The sequence below is a fragment of the Colius striatus genome, chromosome 3, assembly GCF_028858725.1.
Source record: "Colius striatus isolate bColStr4 chromosome 3, bColStr4.1.hap1, whole genome shotgun sequence".
In the NCBI taxonomy this organism is placed as follows: domain Eukaryota; kingdom Metazoa; phylum Chordata; class Aves; order Coliiformes; family Coliidae; genus Colius; species Colius striatus.
The window spans coordinates 56836065-56852132 of record NC_084761.1 but is presented as its reverse complement, the minus strand read 5'-3'; positions in this window follow the sequence as shown (position 1 = coordinate 56852132).

Below are 16068 nucleotides of genomic sequence, written 5' to 3'. Positions count from 1 at the left end.
AGGTATCTAAAAGACATGTAGATGAGGTGTGGAGGGACATGGTTTAGTGATGGGCTAGGTAGTGTTGGGTTAGTGGTTGGGCTTAGTGATCTTAAAGGTCTTTTTCAACTGAAAGTTATGATTTATAATCTAAAAGTTCACAAAATGGAAAACAATGCTAGTACCAAAATGAAAAATATTTTTATCTCATCACATTGTTTTGCCCAATTTCTTATTTTTATTTTATTACTTCTTTTTGGTGATTTTTTTGTCTCAATGTTCAATGTTTTTGTATAACTGCTCAACTTGAGTGAGCATATTGGCTAGCAAAATACCACCGTATTTGCAATCCAGTGGTACAATTTTGGAGAAGAAAACACTTGGTGTAACATCTGTAATGTGAATTCTGTAATGAGAGCAGAGAACAAACTGGCAGCAGGAATTGCCAGGGGGACATGGAGGTATCGTGTGCTCTTAAATGTGTAATAACTATTCAAAACACTTGTTACTAGGGTCCCAGTTCAATATCTTCACATCATGTGTAGAACACGAAGATATGTAGGTCTGAATTAAAATCATATGAGAGGTAACTGAAGTGTAGTGCTTGTAGGCATGATATTACAAGGATAAAAGAGGAAGATGGCTAGCAGGAGAGGTAATATTTCCCACTTGTGATTCTAAATTACCAAGACAATTTTCCTGATAGAAAAGCCTTACGTATCTGGATTTGTGTGTGCTGTGTTTTGGTGGAACAATAATTTTCATACTGTATGTGTATATCTTTTTATTGAAATGCTCTTCAAATTGTTAATAAGGATACTTCAGAATGGTCATGCCTTCACCTGTAGAATTATATGTGGTACATATTTAGTATCAGCATAAAAAAGGTTACTCACTCTTCAGAACAGACAGTGCATTGCAGCACATGGCAAATATTTCCTCACAGCCAGATATCCTCTAGTCCTCAGTTTGAAGTGCCTTTATTTTGCAACAAACCAATGTTTTTGCATTTTGGCCCTTCAGCTCTCAGCTGACATTTGTAGAATGAGGATAAACAAATGTCTGGGTTATACAAAGTTGGTAAAACCAGATGCTACTAACAGCTCATTGTATCAGTATTCCATGCACCAACAGAAGTACTGCTTTGTTCTTGTTTTAGATGAAGGAAAAATAGGGAAGGAGATAGTGTTAGGATAAAATGGAAAAAGTGTATAACTGGGTATAAAATATAGAAGGTTTACTTATCAAAAGGCTGATAAGTTAATACTTTGTATTAAAAATATTTTGTGTAGAGATTCCAAGGAATATTGTGAAGAAATCCATCGACCATTCACAGGCATAAGGTTATGGTGGTGGTCACGTATGAAAACATTGCTTGCATGATTTGTTGAAGTAAAACTGTCTCATTGTTGATGAGCACTCAAGGTCAAAGTGAGAAAGAAGGGTTATGCCTTAATATTTCCATCTAAGTGATTGGATATTCCCTGTTAGTTTGGTTAGTTCAGGAAACAAGCAGAAGAGTAACTCTGGCCTTCCTCTGTTGTATCTCTACAGTCATTCTCTGTGATGTGAAATAGCTCTGCCTTTCTGTCTTCTCTGTTTCCTCCTTCTTCTGAATACATATGAACTCATATTTTAAAGATCTAGCAGCAAGGCAAACAGCAGGCTAGCAAAGTACTTCAGTAAAGTTGGAATAAGGCACAGGCTTTTAGTTGTTTTTTTTTTTTTTTTTTATTCTAATGAACATCTTTTGTCGTGTCTTGGGGCTATATATTTCTAGCATTGTTTCTGCATGATTAGCTTTTATTCAGAGCCCAGTGATGACTTAAACATGAACAAATGAAATATCTTTTATGTTATTTTGAAGAAAATCCTCAATGCAAAAGTCATCATAATGGAAATTAGTATTTTTCTAAAAGCACAAATAGAAAAGTAACAAAAATGATGAAGTTGAAAGAGTTGCAAATTTTTGGAGATTGTTAGAACTGCCAGAAGACTTTTCCTCTCTTTTTATCTATCTCTGCTTGTCCAGTCTAAATGTTAAACTTAATTCAATTCCTTTTTCTGTCTGAAGAGATTAAAAGCTGCACTTCTCATCTTAGCCTAACTGTGATCACCTCTGAGGAAGTACTAGCTTGTTCCACTGTAAAGTAGACTTGGTTACCAAGACAGCTGTTTTTGACTCACTCAAGCAAGAAAAAAAAGGAAATCATGACATTCAAGAGCACCGTAAATCTTCACTTGTGGGACGTTTCCACTCTCTTGTGTTTCACAGCTGGCTTGAGTCACTGCATTTCTGCTGGAGACTTTCCCTCCCATTTTCTCTCTTCCAGGTGCATGTGCTGAGCTCCTGATACTTTTGTGCAAGCACTAGTGACAGGTGACATTTGGCGAATGGGATATATATAATTTTATAAAACTCCCAGAGTTCTTGGCAGCCTGATAAGTAAACCAGTCTTGCTCACCATATTAATTATGCATTCATTAATGCTGATACTGAGATGCTTGGGAATATCTGAAAGAAAGGAAGAGTCACTTCTTTTGGTGGGAATATCTTACCTAGCACTGAATGAGCAGCATAATCACACTCTGAGAGTATGGCAAAGGTGTCATGGTTTGACATGACAGCCTTTTCTGGTAAGGGGGAAGGGGCTGCAAAGATGGCTCCTGCAAGAAGTTGCTCACAACTCTCCCCAGCTCAGAGCCAGACCTACTTCTGGGGCTGAGCCAATTAGACGCCTCCACGATCACTTTTTAAGAAGAAGCCGGAAGGGGAGGTGTCTTCCTCCATCTTCTCTTCTTTCTTCTGCCTCTTCTTCTCTTCTTCTGGCTGGTGGTGGTGCAAGGAGTAGGAACGGTGAGAGAAACAACCATGCGGACTCCAAGGTCAGTGATGAAAGGGAGGAGGTGTGATGGAGCAGAGACTCCCCTGCATTCTATGGAGAGAACTGGTGAAGCTGAGATTTATTTTCATTTCTTTAAAGACCCCGCATCAGCGGCACAGACTCATTCTGATAATGAGCCCGCATCAGGGGCAGAAACTCATTTTGCTAAAGCTGACCCCGGACCAGGGGCAGCGATTCACTTCATTAAAGGCCCCGAGCCAGGGACAGTGATTTTGGCCGGAGGAGGCCTTGTCCCGAAGGAGGGGCCCTTTATCACTATGGCCGGAGCAGGCCCTGTCCCGAGGAAGGGACCCAATATCCACAACTGCAACTGTGGGGAGGAACCCACGACAAAGCAGCTCATTAAACTTATGCCCAGAAGAGGCCTTGTCACGAGAGAGGGACCTTGTAACTGCAGAAACTGCAACCGCGGTGAAGAATCCACGTCAGAGATATTCACCAAGGACTGTGTCCCGTGTGAGGGAACCTGTATCGGCAGAAGCCGCAGCCGCTGGGAACAACCCACACCAGAGAAGTTTGTTAAGGACTGTGTTCCGGGGGAGGAACCCCGTGTTGGAGCAGGGGAAGAATGCCAGGAGTCATCCTCATCTGAGAAGACAGAAGCGGCAGAGCCCATCTGTGAGAGACTGACCACATCCCCCACTCCTTGCCCCCCTGAGCTGTTGCGGGGGGGGAGGAGGTAGAGATATCGGGAGCAGTGAGCTGGGCCCGGGAAGAAAGGAGGGATGGGGGAGGGAGATCTTAAAGTGCTGGTTGTAATTTTCTCATCATCCTACTCCCTTTTTGCTTTTATTCCGTTCTGTTTCTTGTAGAATAAACTTTCCTACTTTCCTCTCTAAGTCGAGTACTAGAGTCTGTTTTGCCCAGAACCATAATTGGCAGTGAGCCCTCCCTGCCCTTGTCTCAATCCACAACAATCTTGCTTATCTTTTTACTCCCATTTTGCTGGGTCCTCCGCCATCTTAACGAGGGTGGGGGTGAATGGGGGCATCGAGCGAGAAACTGTCGTGGTGCTGTTGTGCTAGCTGGGCCAAACCACGACAAAAGGCTGGTACCACGAAGTTTCTTCTTTTTTAATAGAACTGTAGTATTGTTGCCATTGTTCATTTCATGGATGAAGCCTGCAGAACTTGACTCAAATTTATGAGAAGCTTTGGGAAACCTAATGCCAGATTAAGTGTAATTGAAGAAATTATCATTAAATAGTTATTGTAATATTTCCTACCTTAATCTCCTAATTGAATGTTTAGCATTAAATAATGTATATAATGATTTTTTCTTTCCTCTCTTTTGCTTACCATGTTCTCCATGTTAAATGTGCTTTTACTTTTTTTTTAACCCTGGAATTTGACATAAGATTTTGTGACACATACATGTGTAAGTTAGTTGCTCTAAAATATGTGTTTATGAAAATTTTGTAAATACAATATTCATTTTTGATACTTGGAAGGACTAACTCAGAAAAGTTTGGACCTACATTTAAATGATATGGTACTGAACCCATAAAGCTGATGTTCAGGACTTTCTTCACCACAAACCCTTCCTCAACTTTAATCTGTCTTTAAAAATCCAAATAAACTGGCTTGAAAAAACTGAATATTGTTGTCCAAAGAAAAAAAAACCCTCCAGGTATAGTGAGCAATGAACTCAGATAGCGTTTTGGTCATAATAAATGGCCCTGGTGTGAGGTTCTAGGTTGTCTTAGTCATACAGAATCAGAGGACCTGTAGTTACAGAGTTGTTAATGTGCTCAAGGTATGACGGAATCTAAAAAAGCTTGATAGGGAAAAATATAACTCTAAACCAGTATTTCCACCAATCTTAACTGAAACAGTAGTAGCAATTATAACATGCCTTCTCTTCTGACAGGCTGATGCTCTACTCTGATGAGGAATTTCCAGTGAGGAAATTGCCCTGCGACAGTGAACTGAGCTCATCTTCTTAGATGAACTTCTTAGAATTAATTGCTTAGTATATATCCTCTGTCTAGTACACACCTTTATTCTAGTTAAATATTACTGTTCAAATGCCACCTTGTTTTTATGCTGGTAGCTATCTAATTATTCACTTAAGATCAGTCATCTGTGTGAGTTTAAGGTACTTTTTGTCTTTTAAATTTTGTATCCATTTAAGGAAATCATTGAAGTGTCTTACTGAAATGAAATAGCACTGGGTTCATGAGCTCAGTAGCCTTTACTAGACCTCAGCGATGAGTCCACTTACACAAAGAAGCAATGAGTAAAAGTTTCATGCTACTGCCTCAGACCAGGGCTTCAACATCCCAGATGCGAGGAAGGGTTTTTTTGTGCATTCCCACATGCATGTTCTAACTGATCCAGTTCTTGAAAAATCACTCTGCCGATAGCAGGAAATGACTTAACACTCAAATGCTTTCTTTGGAAAGGAGGAAGAGATGTATTTTGGTGCAGTGAGTAGCCATGCAGGTGTGTTAAAATGCTGAAGCAGAGCAGCAATAATTGAGGCTGACATAGCTCCATTTTCAATTTTATTTTCAGGGTATAAAAGTTGCCATTACAAACCTGATTAGACAACACCTCCAATAGGCAAAAAAGATAAATAAGATAAAAATTGCAAGCATGACTGAAAGTGTACCTGCATCTTGCTGAAAATTAAAAGAATTTTTAAACTAGTGCCAGAAGGTGAGAAGACATTTTGAACAGCTTTGTTTCCTTTTTACTATTTATGAGAAAAGGGGAAGAAATATATAACAAGCAGATATAACTTTAGAAAATCTCTCACATTTTGATCTTTAGATCAGATTCCAGGACTCAGAAAAACATCAGAAATAATAGTTTAACCTACTTGAGTGAGCTCCATAATACAGAGGTACTGACTTAACATATTCATCATGATGCAGGTGATGCTTATTTAGACACTCACCCTTATGGCAAAAGGACTGGACAGTTCTCCATCTTCATGGAATTGCAGAATCCTAGAATGGTATGGGTTAGAAGGGTCCACTAGAGACCATCTAGTCCACCTGCCCTGCTAAAGCAGCAGCATGTAGATCAGGTCATGCCAGGAAGGTGTCCAGGTGGGTTTTGAAAACCTCCTGAAAAGGAGACTCCTCAGCCTCCCTGGGCAGCCTGTGCCAGGGCTCCCTCACTTTCAAAGAAGAGAAATTTTGTGTTCAAGAGGAACTTTCTGTGTTCCAGCATGTGCCCCTTACCCCTTGTCCTGTCACTGGGCACTACAGAAAAAAGACTCACCCCATCCTCCTGACATCCACCCTTTAAGTGTTTGTAAGTGTTGATAAGGTCCCCCCTCAGACTTCTGAGGCTGACGCTCAGTGGACTTCTCTGAACAAGTGTGAGGCTTGTCCTTCCACATTGCGGCTCAGACCAGTGTTTTCTTTCATTTCCAGTCTGTATGTCCTTTTTCTTTCTGTCTCTTAACACCACATTGGCATAACTGAAATCAACCTGGAGTGGTGAACTGCTGTCCGGTTGGCGTGAGTAGCACCGGGGAGGGGCGGGGGGACGGGGTAGGCCTGGGCCGGGAGCCGGGGCTGGCGTCCACACCCCGGCTCACGCCCACCACTCCCCGCCGCTCGGCGGGATGACATCATGGAGGCGGTTCGGAGGGCGGGTCCGTGTGGAGCCGGGGCGGGGCGGTGGGACCGCGCCGGGCTGGCGGCTGCTGGGCAGTGGGATGGGGCGGAGGGCGCAGCCCGGTAGGCAGCCTACCCCAGTCCTGCCGCCCCGGCAGCCGGCTCCCTGAAGCACCTCGGCCCGCTGCCGGTGAGTGGGCGTCGGGCAGGGGCGGGTGGGTACTTGCCGACTCCCGGGGTTGAGTGCTGCCCCTTTTTTTGAGGGGGAAGTAGGTTGTTCGTTATCATTCAGTTATTTTTGTGGGGACTTGTGGGTTTTTTTTGTCCTTTCACTGTTCAGTCGGTGCGGCACGACCGCCGGCACGGAGCGGTGGCCCTGGCTGCCGTGGTCCCTCAGCCTGTGCGCGCTGCTGGGTGAAAGCACCCCTGGGAGTTTCTCTTGCTCTTTCCAGCCTTATGTCCCGAAACGCCGGGAGGGAGCAGCCGCCGCCGAGCCTCGGTCCCGGTTCCCGTGCCAGCCTCCGGCGAGCGGGGGTGCCGCGGCCGTGGCCGCGCAGGCAGCCCGCTCCCCTCCGAGCCCTTCCCCAGGGCACCTCTGACACCGGAGAGACGATTTAACCCCCTCCTCAGCCTAACACCGGGAGGGATAGATGCTGCCGTAACTCTAACGGTTTTCTGAGTGAGAGTGACATACAGCGACGTTGTAACAAGAGGAAGCCCGGGTTAGAAAAAAAACTGGCTGGAAAATGTGAACCAATTTTTCAGCGATTTTCTTTCTTTCTTGTTATTTTTTTCCTTTTTTGTTTTTCTTTTTCCTCCCAGTTGATGGTCTGTGTGTGGGAAAGGGGATAGAAGTACCAGCTCTTCTAAAATGAGACATTAAAAAAAGCTGTAGAAATGCGAGCGAAGGTGTTCTGGCTTCTACTACTGTCAGCCTGTTTTGCTGTGACTATCTAGACAAGGTTCCCCTTAATCTGGCAGTTCTCTTCACTGTTCCCCTGTCCCATGTGTTTTGCCTAGACTTCTGGGGAGCACAAGTGTAAAATGTCTTTTCTAACTTATTCCCTGTCGTCTTGTTTGTTGTTTTTTTGTTTGTTTGGTAGTTTCTTTGTTTCTTTTCCAACTGCGGTTGGACCGAATTGGAAGGAGAGAACCACAACCTTATACTTTAGTGCAATTTAAATTGTTTACATTGCCTAACATAAAGGTAATGAACTGCCTTGTCTTTTTCCTCATCTTTTATAATGTTGCTGATTTCAGTTATCTTGCTGTGTATGGAGATGTGCAAATCTGATAGTTATAGTGTGTTTTTTTTAAAATCCCTCTGACAGTGGCATGGATTGAAGTAAATATACAAACTGATGTACTTACTGCCTGAGAGAATGAGCTTATCTTGCAGAACATTTACTTTCTAATACTGAACACTGCCACTTCAGTACTTCATTAAAAAGTTGGGAGCCAATTAGCCATTTCTTATAGCTAGAGTTCCAGATTTTAATTAGAGTCCCTGTCTTCAAGTTTAAACTGATTAAAGCAATGCCAAAGCCACTCTGTTTTGCTTTTAGTTTTTTTTTTCTAGTGTGTGTTTAAAAAAGGAAAAAAAAAAGGTAATTTAAAGGTCTTTGAACTTTGTATTGAAAAACAAACCCTTCTGATTGGGGTTCAGTCTCACATGTTGGATGTGTGAGGAAGTGAGAAGACGCGTGTTGTATTAGACTGAGGAAGGAGACTAATGGCAATGAAATGTAAAGGTTTACTGTTCATAGGGCGTTGGTTTCAATTGGAAAACCTCAATTTGAAAAGGAAAACTGGAATGTGTTAACTACTAAAGATAGCACTGGATAACCTGTGAGCATTCAGGTTCATTTCTCAGTGTTCAAACCACATGTCAGGGCTTGGTTGGAGGCACAATGATGATGCTTCCTAAGAATACTAAATGATGCTTCCTAAGAATACTAAAAACTCTGCTTTTGTGTAGTATTCTTGACCAAAAGTGTCATCTAAATTTATATAAAGCTGTCACAATGTTTAAATATTGCCCTCCCTTACCTCCTATTAGTCTCATGTGTATGCTTCTGTCTTCATTCTGCTGCAGAATGTTTACTTGCTTTAGACTTCAAAAAGAAAATTCAGTGTGTGGCTCAGTCACAGGTACCCTGCTATGTTTTTAACAACTTTCTTATCCTTTCTAGGTGTTTGAGAGATTTGCAAATTGATAATTCCTAAGGGAGTTGTTATGATGATTAGACTTGCATAGTGAGTTTATTCTGAATATTTCACAAGCTCTGACACTCTTCATGGGAAGAGTGTAATGTTTTTCTCACAGTGCTAAGTGCTTGTGACAAGATTTAGCAATGGGTCCTTTAAAATACAACGAATTAAGTTTTCTGGAAAATACTTGCTAAATGAATGACAGCCTTTTAAGGTGTGTGGATGTGTGAAACGAGCAGTGCTTGAAACTCTTCCCATATGGGATGGACAGCTGACCTTAACTGTGAACTTGCTTCTTTTCAAGTCAGAGCTCCTGTCCTGACAGAAAGTTCCCTTGTCTATTCTAGCATTTAGAAGATTTCCTTTTTTTCTTTCTTTCTTTAAAATCACTTGATAGTGACTGAATTCTGGGCAAAAGAAACTTCTTTGCAGAACATTAGTTAAATTGACATCTCTAGATAAGTACATTCAATATGTTTGAATGCTCTGATGTCAGTGCCAATGAAACCTATATAATTAATTCTCAAAGTAAATGTGACTAATTTTTCCAAACTATGATTATTCCCTGTGTTTGGTAACTACAGCTCACATCGGCTAATATGATGTCAGTATGGATAATGAGATAAACTGTCATCTTGGTTTTTATATTTGATGTGGGATTTTTATCTGTGACTGCTGCAATTAACTGTTTTTGATACTCTGAGTAACCACCTGGCTTTAGACAACTGTCTTTTCTCCTGTGGAGAAAGCATATTCATGTACTAGGAACAGCTATGTGCAGAAATTGAGCATTTATTAGATTTTTTGGAAGATTTGATTAGCTAGATGGTTCTGAGGAACCTTGCATGTAATCTAGGAACAGAATTACCCAAATGTACACTTCCAGTGTGAAGGGTATGGGAACTGGAAGTTCCTCTGTAGTTTGCAGAGTCTTAGTGGAATGTTCCACCTTAGGAGTTGATACTGGCAGTCTTTTCCTAAGCTGTATATATCTCATTGTAATTTTGATCCTTTTCTCCTTTCGTGATTATTGCTGGCTTTCTGCTGCCACAGCCATGCTCCTGTTGTATTTCTGTTTTCTACTTTTGCTGCCTTTTTTGTGTCACTACCTTACCCCTTCTAGGTTTTCAACTTTAATTTTGTTAGGTGTCTGTCTGTATATTATCCATTCCTTAGTCCAGTAGATTCACTGTCTTGTAGCACATATGACAATGAAATTATATGCCTTGACTTGAAAAAAAATTGCACCCTTAAAAGAGAAACATCTTGTTATGTGAAATTAAATTGAGAACAGTCTTATCTTAATAGCAGTGCAAATTCAAATAATTACTTAATAGAGGAACTTAAACCTTTTATGTGATGAGAATAACCTTGTTAATTATCAGGGTTAATGAGGTGCATTCCTTTAAAGTGAACAGAGTGATCACAGGCCAAAAAAAAGTGACATCTCATCTGCTGGAGGGTACTTTTCCAAACTGCTGGTAGTTGAAAAGGGGATTTTCTTCCAGCCAGGTGTGTGATATTATAGCAGTTTGTATCAGATTCCTCAGGAAAAAACAAAGTTTCTGATTTTACAGTGAAGATGATACCATATTTATAGCTCTTTTATAGTCTTATGAAAAGGAATGTTTTTGCACAAAGAGTGTGGCATTGAAGGCAGCAAAAGCATTTCTGGTGTCTTGTGTGTAGGAAGAGTTATAATGTTCCTGCCTGAATTTTGTTCTGTTAACTTTGCATGTCTCTTGCCAGATTTCTTGACAGGAATGTCTTCCAGAATTGACCCATCTATATCTGTCTGTCTGTCCCTGTAACTTGTGAGCATGCCTGCCCTGGAATGGTGGTGGGAATTACAGCACAACATGAAACCGTAGCTGTTTAGCTGCTACCCTGTACTGACCTGTCTAAGCTTTTTGTGCTTTGGAGAGAAGTAGTTGGCTGTATGGTGTGCTCTGTGTGACTGTCTGTCTGCAGAGGCAGCACTGAGAGGCAGTGGTTTCTGAATCTGCAAAAATGTTCAGTGAACGTGCACCTACTCACCTTGTATAAAAAACAGTGAAGCAAAGGAAATGGAGCTAGATGCAGCTGTTACTGAAAACTTAAAAGAAGGGGCAGTTTTGTGCTATGTAAACTTTTCTTGGTAATATAATGCGTGGTAAGGAAGGAAAAGTGGTGATACTGTAGGTTAGCTGTAGACAATCAATAGTTGCTTGAAAATTCTCTAACTTGTGAAGGTTTTGGTTTGTAAGACTTATATCCATTCTTTATATTCCTTTAAAAGACAAGTCATAGCTTGGTATTTTCATAAAATGTGAATCAATTGTTAAAACTTCACATTAGTCATAATTGAGTGCATTTTTGCAGAGCCAAACTGTATGACAATAACTTGACTGTGTCTCATTTACAGCAATGTGATTGTGCTTTGCAGAGTTAAAAATGGTAGTTGGCACCCTCAGACTTCTGTATAACTTCAGTTTGGCACATCAAGGAGTACTGGGAATGTTTTTATGATTGCCCATCAGCAACTGAAGTACAAATTCAGACTATTTGTACCTTTGAGTGGGCTTAGGTAGACACAATTAGATGTCAAACGTGATTTGTGCAAAAAGGGTATATAATATTTGACTGTGAGCAATATGGGACATAGTGGATGACGTGGGATACAAAATACTTCAAAACACTGAACAGCTTAAGTACTTCTAAATCTGTTCAACAGGTCAATTTGAGACTAAAACCCAGAAGCTTGTTTCATTTGCAGTTCAGAGCAGCACTTCCTTGTCTGTTTATCTCCATTGCAAAATTAAGTTCTTTAAATAAAGTTTTCCATTTTCCTCATGGGAACAATTTCTGTATTCTTTCTGATGTCTTTAAAACTACTACAATGAAGTACTTCCTTCTGTTGTATTTTTTTACTTCATACTGCCTTACATGGCTGTAGAGGGGACAAGCTGAGGAAGGGAAGTGGCAACGTGATTCTGCAGGACTGTGTGGAAATTTAACTGTCATGGCATTGTATAGTTAGGGCTCCCGTTGAGCATGTGTAGGGGACAAACTTCTGTGCATGTCATAGTTGTTTTGGTCATGTTGTGTCATTGAGTGAAAGAGTATTTCAAGTCAGTAGTATATTAACCACTGTTTTCCAGTTGCTGCCCTTCAGCTCTCTGAAGAGAGAAGAGGTTCCAAACAAAAGCACAGTGAGGCAAAGCCAGGCCATCTCTGCAGTCAAGGGAGGAGCTTCCTTGACCTTCATGAAGTGTAGTGCAGGTATCATGGGAGATGGGGTTCTTCTCCACACCTGCCCCCTCTGCTACCTGTAGTCTTTTCTCTCCTGCCCCTCCTAATATTATTCTCTGAAATCTTTTACAGGTGGAATTTTTGAAATACCGATGATGATATGAGGGAAAGAGACTAGCGTGGAAGAAAGGTTCAAAGGGAAAAATATATTAATACATGGATTCAGATGTAAAATTTGTTTAACATGAGTCAAGTTAGGATGCCTAACCAACAAAATTTTGGCATGAGATCAAGTAGCAATAGAAAAAGGACTAGGGTAAAAATTCTAGCCAGTGGAGAAGTGAACTTTTTGAGTTGTCTTTTGACAGGACAAATGTGTGCATGTCTTATGTGGTCAGAGCTGTAAGGGAAAGCCTACTCTCAGTGTAAGATCTTGTAGAACTTGATAAATTTGATGAAAAGAGGATGGGAGAATAATGTGGACTGCAGCTTTAAGCCTGTTGTATTGCTGGAAATCATTGAGAGACCTGGGAGTTCTAGTTGACAGCAAACTAAACATGAACCAGCAATGTACCCTTGTGACCAAGAAGGCCAATGGCATCCTGGGGTGCAACAAGAAGTGTGGCCTGCAGGTCGAAGGAGGTTCTTCTCCCCCTCTACTATGTCCCAGTGAGGCCTCATCTAGAATATTGTGTCCAATTTTGGGCCCTGCAGCTCAAGAGTGATAGAGAACTTCTAGAGACAGTCCAGTGGAGGGATACAAAGATGATCAAGGAAGTGGAGCATCTCTCTTATGAGGAGAAAGGCTGTGAGACCTAAGGCTGTTTAGCCTGGAAAAGAGAGGATGAAGAGGGGACTTGATCAACACTTAAAAATATCTAAAGGTTAGGCGTAAAGAGTATAGGGCAAGTTTTTTTTTCTGTAGTGCCCAGTGATAGGACAAGGAGAAATGGACACAAGATTGGAACACAGGAAGTTAGTTCCCTGTAAACATGAAGAGGAACTTCATTCCTGTGAGGGAACGCAGACATAGACTGACCAAAGAGGGTGATGGAATCTTCTTTTCTGGAGGTTTCCAAGCCTTGCCTGGATGTGTTCCTGTGTTGCTTGACCGAGATGAACCTGCTTTAGCAGGAGAGTTGGACTAGATGATGTCTAAAGGTCCCTTCCAACACCTACCATTCTGTGATTCCATGAAGCCATTTGTGTAGCAGAAGAATGTGAGTTAAACTCCAGCCCTCTGGTTGTCAGGGTTGGCTGAGTGCAGAAGCAGTTGCAGTGAGCTTTCTATTTGCTCTGGTCTTCAAGGACTTTGACACAATCAACTGGAGTAAGGGAAAAACCCTTGCTCAGATGTAGGCCATGGAGTGAAAGTCTCATATACTATCACAAAATTTATGTAATGGGACTAAATATAATTGTGCATTCCTAATCTTCGGCCCTCATAAGAAAGGGATGATTATAGTTCCCAAGGGAAGACCTTGTACTTCATTATGCCTGATATGTGAAACTGGCATCAGACTGCGTGACCAGTTCTTGCCGTGTAACCTATGAATTACACGGCACATTCCCATCCTGGCTTATTGTGGATAATATGCTACTTCATTGATGCTTCGGGCTTAGAGAGTCTATACTGCTTCTTTGGAGAGAAACCTAAAGTTTGTGCCAAAGCCCTTCAAAAGATGTCTTCTATCTCCTCACAGTGGTGTGGTCTCTTCTGTTTGAAAGCTCTTCTGCTAAGTGCAGTCAAGCACAGGTCGGCTGATGCAGCAGAATGTTTTTCTGGGGAGTAGTAATAGTTTCATTTTGGAAAATTTCTCTACATGATAACAGTATAAAATTTACCTTCTCTGTGCTAACTCTACATGTGAGTAAACAGTCATTAATGAGTCTGCTGATGGATATGAATTTTTGGGAAGACAGATTCTTTTCTATAAAGCTGATGTTTTCAGTCCTATAGACTTGTGTTTAAGAGTCAACTTCCTTGTTTATATAGTACCTTATTTAAACTAAAGAGTCAATGCCTTAGGTTAGTGAAAGCCCTAGCAGATACTATGAGGTATTGGATGGAAGATGGCATACCTGTAAAAAAGCCAAACTCATTCTATTTTCACATCCCTCTCAAATGTTATTCTTCATAGCTGGTGGGATGGAGTATTCAGTCAAGCTAAGAGAAAGGAACTGATTGTCCGTTTGAGGCAAGATGCTTCAAAAAGATGAAAGCTCTATGATAAGCCCTTACTAGAGTGAAGAACTGAATTCAACTTTGCATTCATGTATGGCTGTGCCGAAGTTGGTAAGGTGGGTGACAAGGTAGAGCGAAGCCTGAGAAATAAAATTCTAACAAGAATAATATGTGACAATGATCTTTCTTCTGTGGCCATATACAGTTGAAGGAAGAGAAAAGAAATAACTAAACCTTGAATATTTTCGTGGTGGGTTTGTTACATGAGCAGTCCCTCACACTTTGTGAGAAACTGTTTCCTGAATTTTTTGTCTCTTTTGAACTGCATTTGTAGTAATAGTCTGATTTTATTCTGCCCTCCTGTGAAAAAAATTTAATACAAATCCTGTTCAGTCAGTAGGTGTTTGAAAATAGCTATGTTTTATTTAAGTAAGAAGAGCACCTCAATTGCATGTGTTTTACTTTGAGAGTGAAAAGCGATGTTACAAAGAATGAATTTTGGCAAGCGGGAAGAAAGCTGAAGTGACAGAATGTGTAAGGGGCAGTTTTTATCCCTACTGCAAGTGATTGAGGAATTTAAAGAGGAAATGATAAAAGAATTTAATGGAGAGGAAGATGAAGGTAAGATTATAGAAAATGGAGAAAGGCCTAAGCAAACTAAAGGAAAATGAACCCATAAAATACGAGGTAGAGGTAGGAGAGAAGTGAAAAGGAAGGGAGGAAAGATCTATGATAAAGAAGATTGATATGAAGTGGGTGAAATGATCTGAGTGGAAAAGTAGCAGAAAAGGGACAAAATTGAGATACAGAATGAAAGATGATGATCACTGTGTGCAACAAGAGAAAAAAATCTTAAGTGTGTGCCGTGTTTAACTTTTCAAAAGTCTTTTTTTCCCCTTGTGCTAGGGGAAAACAGCAGGCCAGATCTGTCACCCAGAGAGGAGTGAGGTTACCACAGCTCCATGTGCTGGGTCCAGCCAGCATCAAGACTGAACCCAGTGTATGTTCACAGTATGCGTACACCCAGGTGAATGTGTGTCCCTACCTGCTCCAGCTACTGTACCACAGGCACACATGTCCCCATGACCCACCCCAGGCTGGCACTTCAGGCTACTCACCCTGTTTTCTCCAGTGGCTGGCAGTTCCACCTTGGTTTCTGCACTCAGACTCGTGTGCACACTTATGTGTTATTAATAGAGACCCTCACCCAGAAACGATCTAGGCAGGGTTTAATAAGCAGATAGGACAGACTGCAGTGATCAGGCACAGGACATGGCCAAGCAAGTGAACCAACCAGCAAGCTATTTGCATGCAACTGGCCCTTTTTATCCACTTCTCTGTTTTCTCTTACCTATTCCTTCCCAAATCAGTAGATCCATCCCTACCCCTGCCTTTAGTTTCTCCTGTAAACATCCTGTAGTAAGTCCTGTACAGAAGATCCAAAATATGCTTCCCTTGCGTCCCATAATGTGTCCCATAATGCCTGCACGCTGATCCCCTTCTCTGTCTCTGATGTTGACTCATTGTAATGGATTTCATGCCTGGACACTGGGGCTGAGGCTCCCCTGGGACAGCCCTACGAGGGGTCTGGATGGGGCCTCCCTTCCTCCAAGTCTCTAATTTGTGTTCCTATCTACCATTCTGCATTCCTGTAGTCCTCTGGGCTTGTAGAGATAGACCTCTAATGGGCCAATTGCTCCTGTAATGGGTTTGGGAGTTGCTGGATAGGGTATTATTTGCATTACTCTGCCTGGCACTGTCTTGCTGTCCTCCATTGTTGGAGTGCAGATGAGCTTTTGTAACATAATCTATCAGAAAATAATGATGGTTGTATACTATGGGAATTTTGAAGAGTAAACTTATGATGAAAATACTTGGTTAAATAATATGTAGGAATAGAAGAAAATAATTGTTTTAGAGTATGTGCTTGCTGCCTCCTTGTTGGACTTTATGCTGTGGAATACTAAATGCATTGTATGACCTGT